Here is a 20,596-nt window from a genome sequence, read left to right on the forward strand (position 1 = left end):
TTTCTTTCTTTCTTTCTTTCTTTCTTTCTTTCTTTCTTTCTTTCTTTCTTTCTTTCTTTCTTTCTTTCTTTTTCTTTCCTTCTTTCTTTTCTTTCTTTCTTTCTTTCCTCTTTATTTTTTAAGATTTTAAGCCCACCTGGATGGCTCAGTCTGTTAAGCATCTGCCTTCAGCTCGGGTCGTGATCCCAGGGTCCTGGGATCGAGTCCTGCATCCAGCTCCTTGCTCAGCAGGGAGCCTGCTTCTCCCTGTCTGCTGCTCCCCCTGCTTGTGCTCTCTCTCTTTCTCGCTGACAAATAAATAAATAAAATCTTTTTTTTAAAGTGCTATTCTATAGAAGGCCCACTGTTTACTTTTTTCTTTTTAAAGATTTTATTTATTTATTTGTCATATATATATGTGTGTGTGTATCCCACATAAACAAAAGTATTTTTTAAATTACTCAATAATTTTTAAAAATAGAAAAGTATCCCAAGACTAAAAAGTTTGAGAACTGCTAATGGAAGGCCTAAGTTAATCGTTTGCTCAGGCCCAGTCTGGGAGTTATCTCTCTTTCCTCACTTCTCATTCTCCACGTATAATTAATCAGCAACATCTATAGGCTCTATCTTATATTCATTCTCCTTCACTGTTCACAGCATCCATTGCTGCCATTTTGGTCCAAGTCAACAATATCTTTCTGTGGATGACTGTAGTAGCCTCCAGCCTTGCATAACCTATCTCTACTCTTGACTCCAGAGAGTTTATTATATATTTTTTATTTTTATTGAAGTATAGTTGACACACAAAGTTACATTTGTTTCAGGCATACAATATAGTGATTTGGAGAGTTTATTTTTATACAGCAGCCACAGTGCCCTTCTAAAGACATAAGGTAGATTGTTTCATTCCTCTGTTTAAGACATTCCAATGGATTCCCATCACCTTCAGAATTACCTCCTTATCCTGCATTATCTGCTGACTACCCACCCCATAACCTATCACTCTACTCCTTTTACACCATGATCCAGCCACAATGGAGGTTTGTTGTTAACTCTTTACCATCATTCAGATCTCTGTTCAAATGCCACCTCCTCAGAGGCCTTCTTGATCTTGCTTACCCCAATAGTTCACTATCCCGATTTATTTTTACTCTCTAGTCTCTTAAACATTCATATTTTCTTCACAGCATTTATCACTATCCTTTGTTTTATGTTTATTTTTATTATCTGAATCTTTGCTCTAGACTGTAAACTCCATAAAGACTTTATTAGTCTTGTTTACCATAATATTATATTATATTAACATAATAGTGTTTAAACTAGTATGTGGCTCACAGTAGGTTCTCAATAAATATTTATTAAATAATAAATAGAAAAACAAGACACACAAGCAAAACCATAAATACTGGATGAATTGGGACATGGTTAAATTAAATAGTAATATATTCATCAGTATCAGTCAGAATCCAGTGAGAAGAAAGAAACCACAATAGTAATTTGAACACACAAAATCTGATATGAAGAATTGCTAACCAGTAAAAGGTGGTTATCTACTAAAAGACAGAAAGAAAACTATAAGAAGTAGAGAAGTAGCAAATGCTTAAACCATCTATTATTCCTTGGGCTGAAGGAGAGTGAAGAAGGAAGGAAGGAAGGAAGAATCTATAAGAGCGTCTTCCCTCTGCCCAAGATTGAGATTCAGACCTCCAGTGAAGGTGAGGCTGCCACAGGAACATGCAGCCAGCTGGTGGTAAGAAACTTGCTAAGGGCACTACTGCTGGTCCCCAGACCAACCTTCAGGGTGGCAGAAAACCTTGTCAGAGTGTCTGTGAGGTGAGCTGCTGATACAAGCACTTGTAGGCCTTTTCCAGGCCCATCAACTGGCTGCCATGCCAAAATGACACTCAGGAAGCAGGAAGAGAAATCCCTTCTTCCTACTCTGGCCTTGAGGTGTCTCTCCAGCACCCTCTATTGACAGACCCTAAAGATTGAGCCAGCTATCAAAAAAGAAATGTTTAAGGAGAGACAGCTTCAGGATCACAAAATAGGGCAAAGAGTGGTCTTTGACCTGAAAGGCAATAAAATTGATAACTGGCACGGTATACTGTGGAAGGAATATGCACCTATTAGAAAGAAAACGTTATAGAATACATTTGGCATGTTTCAATGTGAGAAGCCAACTCACCAGCATGATCCTGTTTTTGTTTGAGCAAATAAGAAGCATACCAAACTGTTAACTGTGTATGTACTAGAGGATAAAATTAGGGCCTAAAAGGGGAGAAGAGTAATTTTACTATAGACACTAGAGATGTATTACATTGCAATGATGAGCACATATTGATAAGGAAAAATCTGTGTCCTAAGATGGCCGACCGAGCCAGCAAGGAAGTCCCAGCCCCTGCCCTGGGGCTCTTCTGAGTTCTCTCCGCTCTGCTTCCCACGGGTGCCAATCCGGATTCCTCTCCCTGCCCCGCTTCGCGAATGCGCCAAGAGTGCCCAGTATGCAGAAGTTAAAGTGTATAAATTACCCCCTCTGTTTGTGCTCGGGGCTCAGACCTTTGGAGATCACTCTCCTCTGAGCCCGCCGGCATTAAATAAACCTCCTGTCCTCCAAGATCTCCAAGTGCAGCTTGGTTCTTCCATCAGGCAATCCAGTCCAGGTTCCGTAACAGTATTACTTTGGAAACACCTACAAAATGTACAGACTTCATTTTTTGCCAGCACTAAAGCTACATACACCCTCCCCTCCGCACCTCTGCCTTCATATTGACAGGCTCCCCAGAATGTTAGAAAACACATCCTCCTCCTTTGAAAACGTCTTGCTTAGTCCATTGAGAATTGAAGTGGTCTCACTCTGATCCAATTCTGACCAATGATATGTAGCAGTAATTGGCTTGGGAAAGGAAGGATTCTGAGAAGACTCTTTGTTTTTAAAAAGAGGAATCCTTGGAAAGAGAATATCCCTTTTTCTGCCTTTACGCCACTGGTGTGTGAGGATGTGCTGCTAGGAGCTTCATCAATCTCCTGTGACCATGAAGAGAACTAACCCACCCTCTGAGCATGACAAGACAGAAAGATGGCAATACTTTGGATCCTTGATTACTTGTTTTAGCCACAGATTTAACCATTTCCTTATAGCCACATGGCCTCTAGTCTCCTTGCTATTGTGAGATAAAAAATGCTCTTGGGTTTAATTCACTCTTGGGTGGACTTTCTGTAACTTGAAGGAGAAAATATTGTGTCTTATGACAATCATGCATATGGCCTTTTCTGTACATTGACTATACAAACAAAGCTTATTTCATACTACCCTTTTCACTCTATATGTGAAACAATAATATCAGTAATGATAGCTAATATTTATTGTCTATTATATATTTGTATATGTGATAAGTGCTTTTTATTGAGATATAATTGACATATAGCATTGTGTACAACATAATGATTCAATATTTGTATATATTGCAAAATAATCACCACAATGCCAGTCAACATCTATAACCATACCATTATAAAATATTTTTTCTTGTGATGAGGACTTTTAAGATTCATTCTCTTAACAATTTTCAAATATACAACACAGTATTGTCAACTATAGTCACCATGCTACATATTACATCCCCATAACTTATTTATTTTATATCTGGAAGTTTGTACCTTTTGACACCCTTTACCCATTTTGTGCACCTCCGCCTGCCTGTGGCATCCACCAATTTGTTCTCTTTTTCTAAGAGCTTGGTTTTTGTTTTGTCTGTTTTGTTGTGTTTGCTTTCATTTTGGTTTTGTGTTTTTAGATTTCACATATAAGTGAGATTGTACGGTATTTGTCTTTTTCTGTCTGATTTATTTCACTTAGCATAATGCCCTCTAGGTCCACCCGTTTTGTCATAATTGGCAAGATTTCATTCTTTTTTATGGTTGAATAGTATTATAAATATTATAAATACGTTATCTCATGAAGTTCTCACAAGAACACTAATATAAGTATACTTAGTGATTGGGTTACATAGTTAAAACATAATATATACCTTGAAAAGGCCCACAAATCAGTGAGCAAACACACTATAATAATATAGTATGACAAGAGTTATAGTAGACTTATGTACCCTTCTATGTCCAGCACATTTCAGGTGGATTAGTTTCTCTTATTCTCAGTTCATAGTTAGGAGGACACTGACTGTACCTCATCCCCCAGCACTAAGAGTGGGTATGTGACCTAGGCCTCGTCAGTCAGGTTATCTCATTGTCCTAACTAATGTGAGTGTTCAGTAAAACAGGCAAGTGGCCATAGCTAGTTCAATGAGAAGCTATCTTAGGATTTTTTTTTTTTTTTATCTTAGGACTTTTGATGGAAATTTTAAGAAAGCAGCTGGTGACCTTCTTTGTTACCATGCAGTGATAGCCTACTTGAGAATAAGGCCAACATAGAGAAAAATAAAGATAAAGATGGAGAAAAATATATGGACTCCTGAGGACATTGGTGAAGCCACTATATTCAGCTATGCTTTAAAATTTACTTCTTGGTCTTTCCACTGGCTTTAACTTTTTTTAAAAAGAAGATTTTATTTATTTATTTGAGAGAGAGAGAGAGTACACAAGCTGGGGAACGGGCAGAAGGAGAGGGGGAAGGAGAGGGAAAAGCAGACACTCTGTACCTGATGGGGGCTTGATCCCAGGACCTCAAGATCATGACCCAAGCTAAAGTCAGCTGCTTAACCAAGTGAGCCACTGAGGCACCCCTCCACTGGCTTTAACTTAATGCATTTTCTTTAGTTCCCCCTTCCCTATTTTTAAACCTGTTTTGGGTTTAGTTTCAGAACTTGCAAACAAAAGTCCTGGCATAACAAACGTAATAAGGGAGACAAAGATCTATGGATTCCCGAAGGAACTCACCTATTTTAATTCTGGGTAATGGGGTTAGGGAGTTTCCAATAAGATAAATTTTGATAGAAGTGAAAAAGATGTTTTCAAAGAAGAAATTATTAACTGAGAAGAAAGGAGAAAGGGAAAATAATGGAAAGATATGGGAAGAGAAAGTATGGCATGTTTACAAAACTACAGATTATTGACTGTGGCCAGATCTTAGGATGCCTGTGGCATTTAGACAGAAGATAAGACTGGGAAGGGAGGTAGTGAGGGACAAGATCTTGTACAGCCTTAGGTTTGGATTTTATCTAGAAATTGATAGGGAGTTACTGATTTGTGCGTTAGAAAGTTTGTTGTGATGGCATTAGGGAAGTTATGTTGGAAGCAATAAAACTAAAGGCAGCGGTCCAGTGAGACTATGATAGGAATCTAGATAAGAAGTGAAAAGCACTAAAGTAATATTTAAGAAGCACTTAATAAATAGAATTGGCAGAACTTAAAGGTTAATAGATATGGGAATGAGGGAAAGAGAAAAGTTCTAGGAGGACTCCATGTTTTTTACCTGGGCAACTGGGCGGTGCCATTGGCCAAAAGGGGAGAACAGAGAATAAGAGTCTGTGGAGTCACATGATGATTTCAGACTGGCATTCAGGGGACAAAGGTCAGCTTAGGCCCAAAGGTTAGGATGCCAAAAGGTAGAAAAATTAGTTGAGGCCATAACCAAGGAAGAGATGATCAGGATAAGTATGTAGATCAAGAAGAGAGAGGGGCCCATGATGGAATTCTGTAGAGCATCAAGTTTAAATGACGAGTGTCCAAAGTACACAAAAAGGACCTGGAGGTAAAAGGAGAACAGGAAGAGTGTGGTTTGACACAAGCCAAAGTAAGAGTTTCAAGAAAAATATGGTGAAGAGTTGCAAAATATATGATGCTGAGAAATTCAGGTAAGATGCTGAAAATGATCCCTTGGGTTTAGAAAAATGGATGGTCATTAGTGACCATCACAAAAACTTACACTGGAGTGACTGGGGCCAACCCTCAATGCTATGGCTTGAGAAGATTGTGAGAGTGAATAACTTAAGAGACCAAGATTGTTTTAAAAATGGAAGCAAAAGATTGGTCAGAAACTAGAAGGTGATATAGGGATCTAGGTCTTCTATCTCTCTCCATAGACATTGTCTTTGTCTCTCTGTTTCTGTCTCTCAAGTTTCTATGGGAGAGACTTGACTTAAATTTAAATGATGAGGAGCAAAAGCTGGGTGAAAAGAGGGGCTGATGATAATGATGAACAAATCTAAATAGTGGAACAAGTTTCTGAGAGGGTTGGGAGATTAATCTTGGACCAGAGGGAGTTACCCTCTTATTGAATGAAAGAGATGCAGCTAAGCCACTGTGCAGCTACAAGTTGGAGGTGGGGAAGGAAGTTCTGAGTGTTGCTGTACTGGATTTCAACTTGAAGTAACAACACTTTTAAGATCTGATATTCATTGTGACGGTAATTATAGGCAAAAATAATAAAAGGTTATTTTCATTCCATGCAAGAATAACTTATAAAGTATGTGAGATCCTTTACATTCAAAAGTTACTTATAGAGATAAAATGACAGATGTACTGTTAAAAGAAGGAAGAAGAAAAATCTCAGGTGATAAGTAAAGCATTTTCTAGTAACTTCTACTACTGGTGAAATTACTGAAAAGTTTTAGAGATTTATTCCAATTGGCAGCTAACTAGAAGAATGGAACCTCAGCAGTGAAATTTTGGTAAGTATGCAGATTTCTTCCCACAGAGCCTCAGTAAGCTTATTATTTTGAAATAGACTTTGGAAACATTTTGAGGTGTCTATATCCTATAAAAGGAGTGAACTGTTACCTGTAAAACATCCTTTAAAAATCACAGTGCTTGGGCACCTGGGCAGCTCAGTTAGTTAAATGTCTGCCTTCAGCTCAGGTCATGATCCTGGGGTCCTGGAATTGAGTCCCACATTGGGCTCCCTGATCAACGGGGAGTCTGCTTCTCCCTCTGCCCTTCACCCTGCTTGTGCTCTCTCTCGCTCACTCTCTTCACAAATAAATAAATGAAATCTTAAAAAAAAAAAAAAATTACAGTGCTTTGGGGCAACCCCCTCGGGTCCCCTCCCTTCTTGGGAGCTTTGTACTATCACTTTGCTATCGCTCAATAAACCTTGCTTTGCTACCCCCCCCCCAAAAAAAAAACAAAAAAAAATTACAGTGCTTTGAATGAGAGGGAAGTCTGTGACAATTTTGACTAAAATCGGCATTACCCAGGCTCAGTAGCAATTTTATTCATCAGCCACGATGACAAACGCCACTGTCTAGTTAAAAAAAAATCCCCAAATTAGAAATCTATACTCTCATCGGGGATATTCAGAAAAACACAATGTTGCCTCCCTCTCTGATGAGTACTGGGTGTTATACTTAACTAATGTGTCATTGAACACTACATCAAAAACTAATTATGTACTATATAGTGGCTAACTGAACATAATAAAAAAAAAAAGAAAAACACAATGTTGGTTTAGTTGGCAATTCTTTTTTTTTTTTTAAAGATTTTATTTATTTATTTGACAGAGAGTTAGCGAGAGCAGGAACACAAGCAGGGGGAGTGGGAGAGGAAGAAGCAGACTCCCCGCCAAGCAGGGAGCCTGATGTGGAGCTCGATCCCAGGACCCTGGGACCATGACCTGAGCCAAAGGCAGATGCTTAACGGCTGAGCCACCCAGGCGCCCCTTAGTTGGCAATTCTTAATGGTGTTTATCAAAAATGTTTTTTTAATCGTGATTGAAATAAGGATAATATTTAGCCAAGTCTCTTTTTTTCTTTTTTCTTTCTTTTTTTTCTTAAAGACTTTATTTATCCATTTGTCAGAGAGAGATTGAGCACAAGCAGGGGGAGCGGCAGGCAGAGGGAGAAGCAGGCTCCTCGCTGTGCCAGGAGCCCTATGCGGGACTTGATCCCAGGATCCCAGAGTCATGATCTGAGCCGAAGGCAGACGCTCAACCAACTGAGCCACCCACCCTACCTAGCCAAGTTTCTATTTTCATGAATATAACACTAATTTACTTAAATTTCCAGTTCTGGTATGCTTGTTAAAATCATTATTTTTATATAGTTATATTTCCCTATTTATTTTGTTTTTAAATGTGTAACTTTGTTTTAAAATGTCTTTTAAACTATATGGATATATAAATACATGCTTTGTAAGACTTCAAACCGTGTGTAGAGAGAGAGGAAGAACGAGAGCTATTATTAATATATCTAGTGTATAGTTTTAATGTAGGTGATCATGCTACATGTTTTGTTCTGCAACTTGATTTTCTACATAATATTATATCATCAATATAGTTTCATATTATTATACCTCCTTATTTATTTATTTATTTATTTATTTATTTATTAAGATTTTATTTATTTGAGAGAGAGAGAGCATGAGGAGGAGGGGCAGAGGGAGAGGGGAAGCAGACTCCCCACTGAGCAGGGAGCCCCCGAGATCATGACCTGAGCTGAAGGCAGACCCTTAACTGACTGAGCCACCCAGGTGCCCCTACACCTCCTTATTTTCAATGGCTACATAATTTGCTAGAAATTATTTCACCACTCTTCTGCATAATTAAAAAATTAATATGTGTTCACTCTTAAAAGAGTGCCTGGCACATAGTAAGCATTCTGTGTGCTAGATCTTATCAAAACTATGTTATATTTTATTATGACAATTATTAACACATTGCAGATGAGAAAACATTGTCAGAAAGATTAGGTAACATGAATAGTTACATGGTTAGTGGAGGAGGCAGAATTGGAACCCAGGACTTTAAACTTTTACAAGAGGCAATAGTAATACCTTGTGTCAAGTTAGAAGGAGAAGGCAGGGAGGGGAGGGGAAGGGGAGGAGGGGAGGGTGAGGGGAGGAGGAGGAGGGGAAGGAAGAGAAGAAAGGAGAAGAGAAGGTGGAGGAGGACGAGGAGAAGGAGGAGGAGGAGGAGAAGGAGAAGGAGAAAGAAGGAGAAAGAGAAAGAAGAGAAGGAGAAAGAAGAGAAGGAGAAGGAGAAATAAATGGAGAAAATGAAAGAAGAAATCTAAGCCAGAGTATGGGTGCCCTGAGAAAAACAATTAACTGCCTGGCGGAGTGAGGAAAGGATTTCATCTGAGTTGGTGACTATTTCTCTGAGACTAAAATAAAAGTTGAGAAAGTGCATGTACATCCAGAGTGTTTTGAAGTAGGATAGACATCAGTGGATGGGGATTGTCAGGGTTTGGTGAGAAGAGAGGGAGCTGATTTGATTGAGGGGAGATTAAAAAAAAGTGAGAGAGTTTTGTGGGGAATTGACAGGGATTCCATAAAAGATGAGAGAGGATTCCAAACAGCAGGCAAGGCAGAAGATGGGCTTGGCAGGACCTGTGTTTGGGGCAGGCAGAATCTAACACAGGCTGAGAGATGATCTAGGGTCAGGGCAGGCAGGTGATCTGCAGGCAAGGCTTTTAATAAACCAGTTTTGGGGAGTGCCTGGGTGGCTCAGTCAGTTAAGCATCCGACTCTTGGATTCAGCTCAGGTCCTGATCTCATGGCTTGTGAGATCCAGCCCCACTTGGACATTCCCTCCTCTGCCCCGTCCCCCGCGCTCTTTCTCCCACTCTCAAATAAATAAATAAATCTTAAAAAGATAAAAATAAAAATAAACAGTTTTGGGAAAATACACTTTATCTAAAGCTGAATGTATTTTTAGATAATTGTAGTTTCAGGATTTCAAATTAGATTTTCAGGATAGAGCCGTGGTGAGTCTGTTGGGAGCAGACCCAGTGCCAAGTGTGGTTCCACAGCCTTTGGCAGGTGAGACACGCATTACAGACAAGATGCCTCTCCTAGTGCATGATGCACTGTGAAGGAAATGGAGGCAGCCCATGGAAGGGGGAAGTGGTTAAGTGATTGAAAGCAGTTCAGGACTTGTGCAATGCAAAGCCATGGTCACGGAAAACTCCAAATGCGTTTTAATTTTCAAATGCTGAATTACACAGAGAATTGCACAAGGACAGTCTCAGAAGGCCCCCAACCAAACAACCATGATCATCCTGACGTACCTTGATTCCCACTGCTTTTACCTCCAAGAGCACATTTGGGACATTTTAAAAATCTGCCCCCAGAGACAAAGAGGAAGCATTTTGTTGTGAAAATCTGGCTTTTTTTGATTGGACAAGGAGATCTGCATGTACATTTAATTCACGAACTTAGTATCATCTGTCAAAAACATCTTTCGTATAGTAGGGATTGAGGTTTATTGGTTGTTTTTTTTAAAGATTTATTCATTTTAGAGGTGGGGAAGGCCAGAGGGAGAGAGAATCTCTCTGAGCTGAGCACAGAGCCCCGATGCTCAGCTCAATCTCCGGACCCTGAAATCAGGACCCTGAGGATCACAACCTGAGCTGAAACCAAGAGTCAGGCACTTTAACTGACTGCTCCACCCAGGAGCCGTGGGATTGCGGGTTTTTAAAAAACATTTCTCTACGGGCTTAACTAATGATTCATTTTGTTTATTTTTAGTGCACTTGTTCATCCTTTAATTTATTAGTGATATACTCAGAGATGTTGGCTCCTCACATCTCCTTTCTTTCTCAGAAATAGCCCAGCTTGCCTCAAGATGAATTAGAGCGTTCACTATTTGAGAGCCCTACTGATTATAATTCTTTGTTTTTCTTTTTTTTTAAGATTTTATTTATTTATTTGTCAGAGAGAGAGGGAGAGAGAGAGAGCACAAATAGGGGGAACGAGGGCAGAGGGAGAAGCAGGCTCCCCATGGAGCAAGGAGCCCGATGTGGAACTCTTTCCCAGGACCCCTGGATTATGACCTGAGCCAAAGACAGACGCTTAACCGACTGAGCCACCCAGCCATCCCAGATTTTAATTATTTTCATCATAAAAATTATATATGCAAATATAAATGATATATAAATTCCTTACACTTCACTGTAGCTTTTATATAGCATGAAACCAAAATATTAAATCTATAAAAAGTAAATTCAAGCAAAATTTCAATCATTAATTTAATCGGATGAACAATGTTGTGTTGTGCACAATGGAAAATCAGTGCTGATTGCTATGGCCCAAGTCCTTTTGCATTTGACAGGCTTAGACTACATTTTGCCATCTGTTGAATCAGTTCTGCTAGAGCTTTTCTCCCATTGTCTCAAAGAGAGGTGACAAAGCATAATGGGCAAGGGCAGAGGCTCTCGAGCTATATTTCCCAGGCGGTTTAAATCCTCTTTCTGCTACTACTTATTGGCTCTATGACCTTAGGCAAGTTACTTAACCATTTTGTGATTCAGTTTCCACATCTGGAAAAAGGGAACAATAACAGTTCCTACAGCACTGGCTTGTGATAATTCTGTGAGTTAATGCCCAAAGAATAGAACACAAAAAAATATTCCATAAATACACTAGACTGTGATGTCATTTGGCAAACACACATAACTTAATTTTCATAAGCCAGTGTGGTGGCTTTGCAATGTGTCAGCTTGGCTAGCCTGAACTACATTTCCCAGAATGACCTTTCTTGCATGTCTGTGGTTAGGGTAAACCACAAGGGATATTCTTGTGCAAGATTTGGAAGGCAGGAGTGAAGCAGCAATTATTTTGTAGCTCACGTACATTGTCACTTACAGGCTGGCTCACGCAACTCGTGTAAGCCAGGTGCTGGGTCTATAACTCTTCCACCTCCCGTTAGATCCTACCACAGCTTCTTTGACTCCTGGGACAGATGTATTTGTTTAGCTTCATGGTGGAGTCCCCTAACCACTCCAGGATACCCATATCACTAAGGGCAGAGGAACAAAAACTGACATCAGTTTCAGTCCAACTTTGCAGATTCTTGCTTGTGCTTATGGGTGCTAGTTTACTCTTGGTCTCCCTGACTTTACATCCATCTTCTCTTCCTGACTGCTTGCCTCGTGGATGTTAAGCTCCAGCACTGGATAGAAAGACAACAGACTTATAGAGACTGCTTTTTAACCAGCTCCCACAATTGTGTAGGGTCAAATCTCTATAACAAATCCATATACAGATAGATAGATAGATAGACTCATAGACAGGTCCCTAATGGCCCCGATTCTCTGAATGAACCCCTGTCTGATAAAGCCAGGAATAATTAAAATAGTTCCACTTTACAACAACATGGTCATAAACACAAATGAAAACATGAACAATAAAAACACATGAATATCTGATTATAAGTAGATCATTTACAAAGTTTGAGTAAAATTAATTTTTAGGTTATTATGAAAATGAAACTTCGCATTTTAAAAAAATTCTCATAAGGTGTCCTAGATTTTATTACCTTTGTAGCAGACATTGTAACCTTGAACTTTTCTAAAAAAATATCATAAAGGGATGCCTGGGTGGCTCAGCTGGTTAAACGTCTGCCCTCGGCTCACGTCATGATCCCAGGGTCCTGGGATCCAGCCCCGCATCAGACTCCCTGCTCAGTGTGGAGTCTGATTGTCCCTCTCCCTCTGCCCCTCTCCCTGCTTGTACTTTCTCTCTGTGTCAAATAAATAAATAAAATCTTTAAAAATATATATATATCATAGATAAGATTCCTTGACTTTTTCTCAGTCTCCAAACTTACCTCCTGAGTCAAAGGAATCTTACCTATCTCTCACTAACTCACTCATTCTTTATTCATCCAATCATTTAAATAAAACATTTTCGAGTATTTGGTATGTGCTAGACATGGGGTTGTTGCCATGTATACAAAAACAAGTAACAGTCTTTTCCTTGAAGGATCTGAGTTTTTAAAAGGGGACAGAAGCAAGCAAACTAGCAGTGGGTTGAGTGCCATGATGGAGCTGTGCAAAGGACTCTCATTGAAGAGCCTGTCAACCCACAAAGGGGAGTGGGAGCAAGCTATCTAGAGAGGGAATATTTAAGTTGACTATAAAAATATAAATAATGGTTAGACTGTAAAGGGGAAAGATAGTTTAGATAGAAGTACATGACTATGAAGTTCTGGAGGCTCATGGAAACGTGGACTATTTAGGAAAATACCTTAGGAGGGAATCATGAATTTGAAGGTCAGGAGCAGGATCAGGGTTAGAATCGCAGCTGTGAAATTATTGTAACTCTGGAGACAGTTAAAGTTACAGATGAGAGAATACAGACTGAGCACATACAGAAGAAAGATAATTGTGGCCAAGGATGGCACTCAAAAGAACCACACCACTTTGCAAGAGAAGCAAAAAGAACCCTTAAAGTAAACAGGAGGGGCCAGACAGGAGGCAGGAGAGAGTTATGTCCTAAAATCCAAGGGATGAGAGAGATTTAAAGAGAATGTGATCAACAATGTCAAATGCTGAAGAATATGAAGATAAGACATGGACGGATTGTAAAGGGAAATCATGGGTTATGGATGCCTTTCAGAGTGTACTTTCAGTAGAATAGAAAGGCATGAACAAGTGAGCCTGAATGCTCACCAAGAAAACCGGAACTACTGAAGTAGATAGGAGCTGTGAAAATGTCTTACCTTGTCCTGGAAGCATTCTTTTCCCTTCAAAATTTGCTGTGGTGATCAGTCTAACACAAATGTGAATCTGCTGCTACCCTTATAGAAACCATTCATTAACTCCCCAAAGCTTACAGTATAAAGTTTCTGTGTTATCAATCCCAGTTGCATACTTCCCTTTCTTGTAAAAGGATAATATAACCCACCATTTGGGTGTGACTTACAGCGCCTTCTATAGGATGAGTTTACATGCCCAGTCCATTATGTTGGGCTTGCTTATGTGACTTGCTTTGGCTACTGAAATATGAGCAAATGAAATGTTTACTTCATTCAAGCAGAAGCTTTAAGAACCATTGCGTATGTCCAGCTTCCTGCAACGAGAGTGCATGTCCCAAATAAGGACTGCTCCTTAATCCTGGGTGCTCTGACAGGCAGCTATGTGGAACAGAGCCACAGCAGATGACCCACAATCATTGATATGTTACACAAGGAAAATTTAATGTTTGTCGTTGAGCCACTGAGACTTTTGAGTTGCTTATCACTTCTGCAAAGCTGATTAATACATAATTTGTTAATGAATGTGGAGTACTGCTATTACAAAGTACCTAAATAAGAGAGTAGCTGATGCAGATTTATATTTAAGATTGATCGCATTAGCAAATTTTGGGCACAAGATAATGCTTTGATAGGATGAAACATCTGTATTTATTTTTTTATTTTTTAAGTAGGCTCCATGCCTAGCTTGGAGCCCAGCCCTGGATTTGAACTCACAATGCTGAGATCAAGAGTCAGATGCTTAACCAACTGAGCCACCCAGGCCCCCCAGGATAAAACATCTTTATAGCCCTCTCTCTATGTCAGTGGTTTTGTATCTTCTTAAATATGTAGATTCATTACCATGTGGCATAAAGAGACAAGCTCATTCTAGTTTTTCTAATGTATGGGTGGCTAGCTGAAAATTAATAATATATGACTGTTCTTAGACTTTGCCCTTTTCATGTACACTAGAGAAGGCTCTCACCCACTCTACACATGGAGAGCGTTATGCAGAATTGGAATTGCCCTTAAGATTTGGGAAACAACATAAATAAAAATCAGAATTCTTATTTTCCTGTTCTTCTATGAATACAACACTGTTCCCAACTGAACCATGTGGGTAATGGTTTCAATATGGATTAATATTCATGCTAGCCTACCCCTTTGTGAGCCTCAGCCCATCTCTGACCCCCACTGTCCCTGAGCTTTCCCTGAGCCACACCTAGTCTCTCCTCCCATCTCCAGGGAGAGCTTCATCCGCTCCCCTCCCTATTCCTGACCCTACCAGCTTCCCAAGTCTCACTTCATTTCACAAATTTAACCATGTCTTAATGGTAAAATTTAAGAATGGGATTTACATGTGGGTAGAGATGAAGGTGTTTGCAGCATACATTATTGAATGATTTTTTAAAGTAGTGGGTTTCTTTTAAGGTTTTATCAAAATACAACATAAAATTCTTGTTACTGTGTCAAAACTGTCATATCAAATACTTTCTACTTCTTTCTGCTTTCCTCACTTGTAACCATTTTTGATAAATCAGGGATGCTTCTCTGTAATTTGAAATAAATCTTTAAAGGAACATATCTGAGGTCTCTGGATTTTGTCCTTGGCCTCTTTAATGCCATTAATAGTGAGTTGGCCTGAGATATAAAGCTTAGTACAGAACAGAGCCATTCGGATTGGATCTGAGAACTGGTAAATCCCAACCAATGGATTATGGATTGGTTAAAATTTTTTATTAATAAAGAAACTAATGAATTCCCTTATTTTTAATTTTTATTTTATTATGTTATGTCACTATATATTATATCATTAGTTTTTGATGTAGTGTTCTGTGATTCATTGTTTGTGTATAACACCCAGTGCTCCATGCAATACGTGCCTTTCTTAATACCCATCACCAGGCTAACCCATCCCCCCACCCCCCTCCCCTCTAAAACCCTCAGTTTGTTTCTCAGAGTCCATAGTCTCTCATGGTTCATCTATCTTCTTCTTCTTCTTTTTTTTTTTTAACATATAATGTATTATTTGTTTCAGAGGAATTCTTAATCTCAGGAAACAAACTGAGGGTTGCTGGAGTGGTGGGGGGTGGGAGGGATAGGGTGGCTGGGTGATGGACTAATGAATTTACTTTAATTCTAAACAAGTTACATTACTTTCAGCTAATTATCTGGGTTTTATATAGTCAAAGTTTAAGCAATAATGTTCAAAGAATAGTGCAGGCAAATTATATTTTATATATATATATATATTATTTTTTCTCCCCCAAATCACACCATTTAAGAGTCACAGATTTAGGGTGCCTAGGTGGCTCAGTTGGTTAAGCGACTGCCTTCGGCTCAGGTCACGATCCTGGAGTCCCTGGATCGAGTCCCGCATCGGGCTCCCTGCTCGGCAGGGAGTCTGCTTCTCCCTCTGACCCTCCCCCCTCTCATGTGTTCTCTCTCATTCTCTCTCTCTCAAATAAATAAATAAAATCTTTTAAAAAAAAAAAAAAAAGAGTCACAGATTTAGAAAGGTTTTCCCTGGAACACCTATCTCTCAAAGCCTTCTCCATCAAAACTTCCTCCCTTCTTTCCATTCTTTCCTCTGTAGCCATCCCAAGAATTAAATTCTAAGCAAGCTTCTTTTGCATTAATTTCTTCTCCAGCTGAGCTTCTGCCAATCTCTTATCTGCTTGTCCAGCATGGCACTACAGTTCAGAAAAACCTTGTTCCTTAGTTTGTCTATTTCTTAGCGACATAGAAGTATTAAAATCTAAATACAAATTCTCAACATAGTCTAGGTCAATGAACAATACTCATACCAATTAAGTCCCAGCGCTGTGACTCTAGATCTCTGAACTTGGCTGCAGTTATTCTCAATTATTTTTCTGATTGTGAACTCACATTTTATTGCTCTTCTGCCACTGCTTATAAAATCATTTCATAATCACTTTATAGATGCCTTGAGTAGTATCTCTTCGATTAAAAATACCTCTTTTTCTAATTATAATATTTTATTTTTAACCCTCCCTAATTAGGGACATTTAATGTTGTCTATCCTTTTTTGGGATATTCAGTAAAACTGGTATGCTATTGCTATTTTAGGGCAGCCCCACTTCCAGTTGCTCAGCATATTTATATGACCTAGTTTATTTGTGCTTCATTGACAAAAGCCAGACCTGCTCATATGCTGTCGTAGGAGATGCCAGGGCTCTTCCAGCCTTGGTCCTAAATTTACAGTCAAACGAACCTGGAATTTTTCAGGGTAGATCACAACGACTCTTACAGATTTTAAATTCTTTTCTGAAATTCCTTATCTGTATGATACCAAAACAAACAGTGATACAGTGAACCAAGTAATTGGTTTAATCAGGAAAATTGATTTGACTACAGTTTTTACTTTCAAAATGATGGAAAAATATCAATAAAATAATTGACTTATTATGTATTTTGAATAGTTTGGGATCAAAATTACTGAACATTTCCTGTCTAGTTTTCTATGTAAACTAGACAAGAATTTTACTAAAGTTGTTCATGGAAGCACGATTTTTTTGCTTGGATGAAATATGACTCAATGAATGTATTAGTTTTTCTTTCAAGCCATCAATTTACTTTTTTCTCCTGAGAAAGACTTGATTTTTTTTCTTGATGATGATTTTACTAAATTTTTTTTTAGAATATAAAAACAGATCATTTATTTAAACAAAGTTTTTATAGAAGGCAATAGGAAAATATATACACCTTTAAGTACTTTATTAGTTTTAAAATAGTTATTAAATAGCATAAATTCAGTGTAAAATATAACTGAGAATAAAGCTGAGAGTGGAAACAACTTTTTTCCCTATCAATCTAGTGAAAAGTTAAATGTGCTCCTAATACAACTTAATAACAGATCTCCATTTCCCCCCTTCAGGTCTTTTCTTATCATATTATTTCTAAAGAAATGTATTAGAAAAATAAACAGAGTATGAAACAAAAACTGAGTGCAAAACAGGTTTCCTAATTTTCTTCCATTTTTATAAAACTTCCTAAAAGTATGACATTTCTCATATCTACTCTCCTCTTGCCTCACAGAAACTGTAATGTGTGTGAAAGAAGGCCAGTTTCTATCAGTTAGTGAAAATGAATATTTCTATAATCGTCTATTATTTACACAAGACTTGTATGTGATAGTACTGAGATGCACACCCATGTCTTCTGATGGCCCTCAGGCTTTTCTCAACACTTTTTTTTTTAAAGATTTTATTTATTTGACAGAGAGAGACAAAGCAAGAGAGGGAACACAAGCATGGGGAGTGGGAGAGGGAGAAGCAGGCTTCCCGCGGAGCAGGGAGCCCAGTGCACGGCTCCATCCTAGGACCCTGGGATCATGACTTGAGCCAAAGGCAGATGCTTAATGACTGAGCCACCCAGGCGCCCCTCAACACTTTTTATCTCTGCATTCATTGTTTTGTTTTTTGAGAAATACGCGATTATCATGGCCTGTATACAAAAGTAAGGTTCAGCTATAGACTTAGGTAAATAAACCCTACATGCCCTCTAATCTTGTTATACTGCAATCCTTCAGGGGTCAATGCAGTAGAAACATGTTACAAGTGAAGCAGTGTCAAAGGAAAGCCATTCAAGAAATTTAGATCAGGTCCAAAACTGGACCTTTTACTCCTATTAGGATCTATTTATTGCTTATTATATCCCAAGCAGCAGACACTAGGAAACCCATGATGAACAAGAGATTGTTTCAACCGCCTCAAGGGGATATATTCTAATGAAGAAGATGCATAAGAACACAAAACTAAAAAAAAATTATGATATAGCAAATTAAGTATTATCATATGAAATGCAGAAGAGTAGTGGGAGAAAACCTTGGGTGCTGGTGGCAGTAGGGAAAGGGAGCCACTTCTAAATGAGTATGGAAAGAAGAGGAGCTTTAAAGAGGATGTCAGTGGTGCCTGAGTGACTCAGTCAGTTAAGCGTTTGCCTTTGGCTCAGGTCACGGTCCCGGGGTCCTGGGATGGAGCCCAGTCCTGGGATCAAGCCTGCTTCAGGCTCCCTGCTCAGGGGGGATCCTGCTTCTCCCTCTGACCCTCCCCCCTGCTCTGCTTTCACTGGCTCTCTCTCTCTCTCATGAATAAATAAAAAACCTTTTAAAAAAGTAATAAAAAAAATAATGATGATGTCAGCAGAGTCTGTGAATGGGGTGGGACAGAGTGTGGTGGTGGGCAAGAGGAATTGCTGGGGGAAGGCACTGGGTAATGGGAGACTATGCTGTAACAAAGACCAGGCAACAGTGACTGAAGCAGGTTTAATTCATTTCTCTCTCATCTAAAGTTCCAAGGTAGGTGGTCCCTAGCAAATAGAGCCACTTGTACCATGAAGTTCACCCAAGGACCCAGGTTCCTTGGGCATGGCTTTTGTATTGTGTTCCAAGGTGACTATTTCAAATTTGACCAGCAGGAAATGGAGAAGAAAGTTGGGTATACTCTGTTTTTAAAAACATGAAGAGAAGCTTCATACATTAATTCTGTTCACATTCCTTAGCAGAACTTAGTTACATGGCTGACCATACCTAGCTACAAAGGAAGCTAAGAAATAGAATCTTTAGCGTTGCAGCCATGTTCCTACCTGAAATTTCTATTGCTATAGAAGAAGCAAAGAACAGGTATCGAGGACACAACTTACAGCCTCTGCCAAAGTCTGGCACTTTGGTGACCCAAAATTCTGAGTGTATTATTTTTTTAGACACAGAACACAGTCACCCCTATGCAAGAAAGAGAATCCCTAAGTATTATCTGTCTGCTGCATTAGTTCAAAATCCAGGATTGCTGAGTAATACCAAATCCAGTCTCTGGGTGATATGTGTCCTTTTAATTAGGACTGAATGTGGATTTTATGATCCAGTGACCTAAAAACTAAAAACTGAAAAAAAAAAAAAAGTTTTCTCCATAAACCTCTGCCCAGACCAGTATACAAAGATGGGATAGGAATCAAATAACTACAATAAAAACTCCTTTTCAGAAAATGAAAGAATTGGAAATGCATGAAAATCACTGATTTCTACAATTTTCAAATTCTAGTGGCAGAAATTAGAAAAACTCCCTACTCTGACAGTAAAGTAAGGTTGGTTACTCTATCTTTCAACCCCCATTCTGCTCTCTGAGAGGGATTCCCCTGTCCACTGTTTTCTGTGGTTATAGCTGAAGTAGGTAGTGGGGCCATGCCCTCATTAGAAGGCTAAACATCTTTCACACCTGCTTCCTGATGGTGCAGATTTGGAGATCCAGAGTTTGCTTTAGAGATTAAAAAAAAAAAATTACACACTTTTGTGAGCCAGGCTTGCAAGTTATTTTTAGCAATAAATTTCCCTCAAAAACTTGGTGTGCTTCTTGTGTTTCTAGATAACCACAGCAAAGCAGATCATCTAGGCATAGGGTGACTCAAGTCTCTGGTCTGCCCTTCATGCTCACTCCACACCTGCCACTTACCCCCAAACTGAAGCTGTCTGGATCAAAACCTTCAGTTGGAAGGCAGCATTTTCGGTCTGGCTTTTGTCACCAGGAGGAAGTTCCCATTATCTGCCTGGTAAGTCTTAATGGGGATGCTTGAGAAAGGCTGGGATATGGCTTAGTTTTCTCCATGCCTCCTCTTTAGAGCTAGAACCACCTCTTCTAACTAGCATGAATTCATGACTCTCTCGCAACTTTGGTAAGAGGCAAGATGCAGCCGACTCCCATTAACAGGAGTTTTTCCAATTATTTTCACTTGAATTACAGGCTCTGTCAGCATATGGTTGGTATGGTTGGTATGCAAGATGTTGCAAGTGACAGTTTTACCAAAACTTTTTGCACTATAAAACAAGTATGCCTAAGTTTTCACTCTGTGATATCTACCATTTTGTCCCCAACTACCCAGCCACCAAGCTAGTACTACACATTTTCATTTTTATTGCAATAATGCCCAGATTCTAGGATTCAAATTCTCTGTCAATAAAATTTTAATGCAAGAAGCAGAAAACATTTAGTTATTTTATTTTATTTATTTATTTTTTTAAAGATTTTATTTATTTATTTGACAGAGAGACAGCGAGAGCAGGAACACAAGCAGGGGGAGTGGGAGAGGGAGAAGCAGGCTTCCCACTGAGCAGGGAGCCCGATGTGGGACTCGATCCCAGGACCCTGGGATCATGACCTGAGCCGAAGGCAGACGCTTAACGACTGAGCCACCCAG

The 20,596-nt window shown here is 39.1% G+C and overlaps 1 long non-coding RNA gene across 2 annotated transcripts in view; it reads left to right on the forward strand.

The window, feature by feature from the left end:
- The window catches only part of LOC116624895, a 96,825-nt gene extending 76,501 nt beyond the window's left edge, over window positions 1-20,324 (forward strand). For both annotated transcript variants that reach the window (XR_004297968.1, XR_004297969.1), the window contains one exon: window positions 19,768-20,324. This is a non-coding gene — a long non-coding RNA (uncharacterized LOC116624895). The remainder of the gene's footprint in view (window positions 1-19,767) is intronic.
- Window positions 20,325-20,596: the final 272 nt, after the last annotated feature.

The sequence above is a fragment of the Phoca vitulina genome, unplaced genomic scaffold, assembly GCF_004348235.1.
Source record: "Phoca vitulina isolate PV1807 unplaced genomic scaffold, GSC_HSeal_1.0 scaffold71, whole genome shotgun sequence".
Taxonomy (NCBI): domain Eukaryota; kingdom Metazoa; phylum Chordata; class Mammalia; order Carnivora; family Phocidae; genus Phoca; species Phoca vitulina.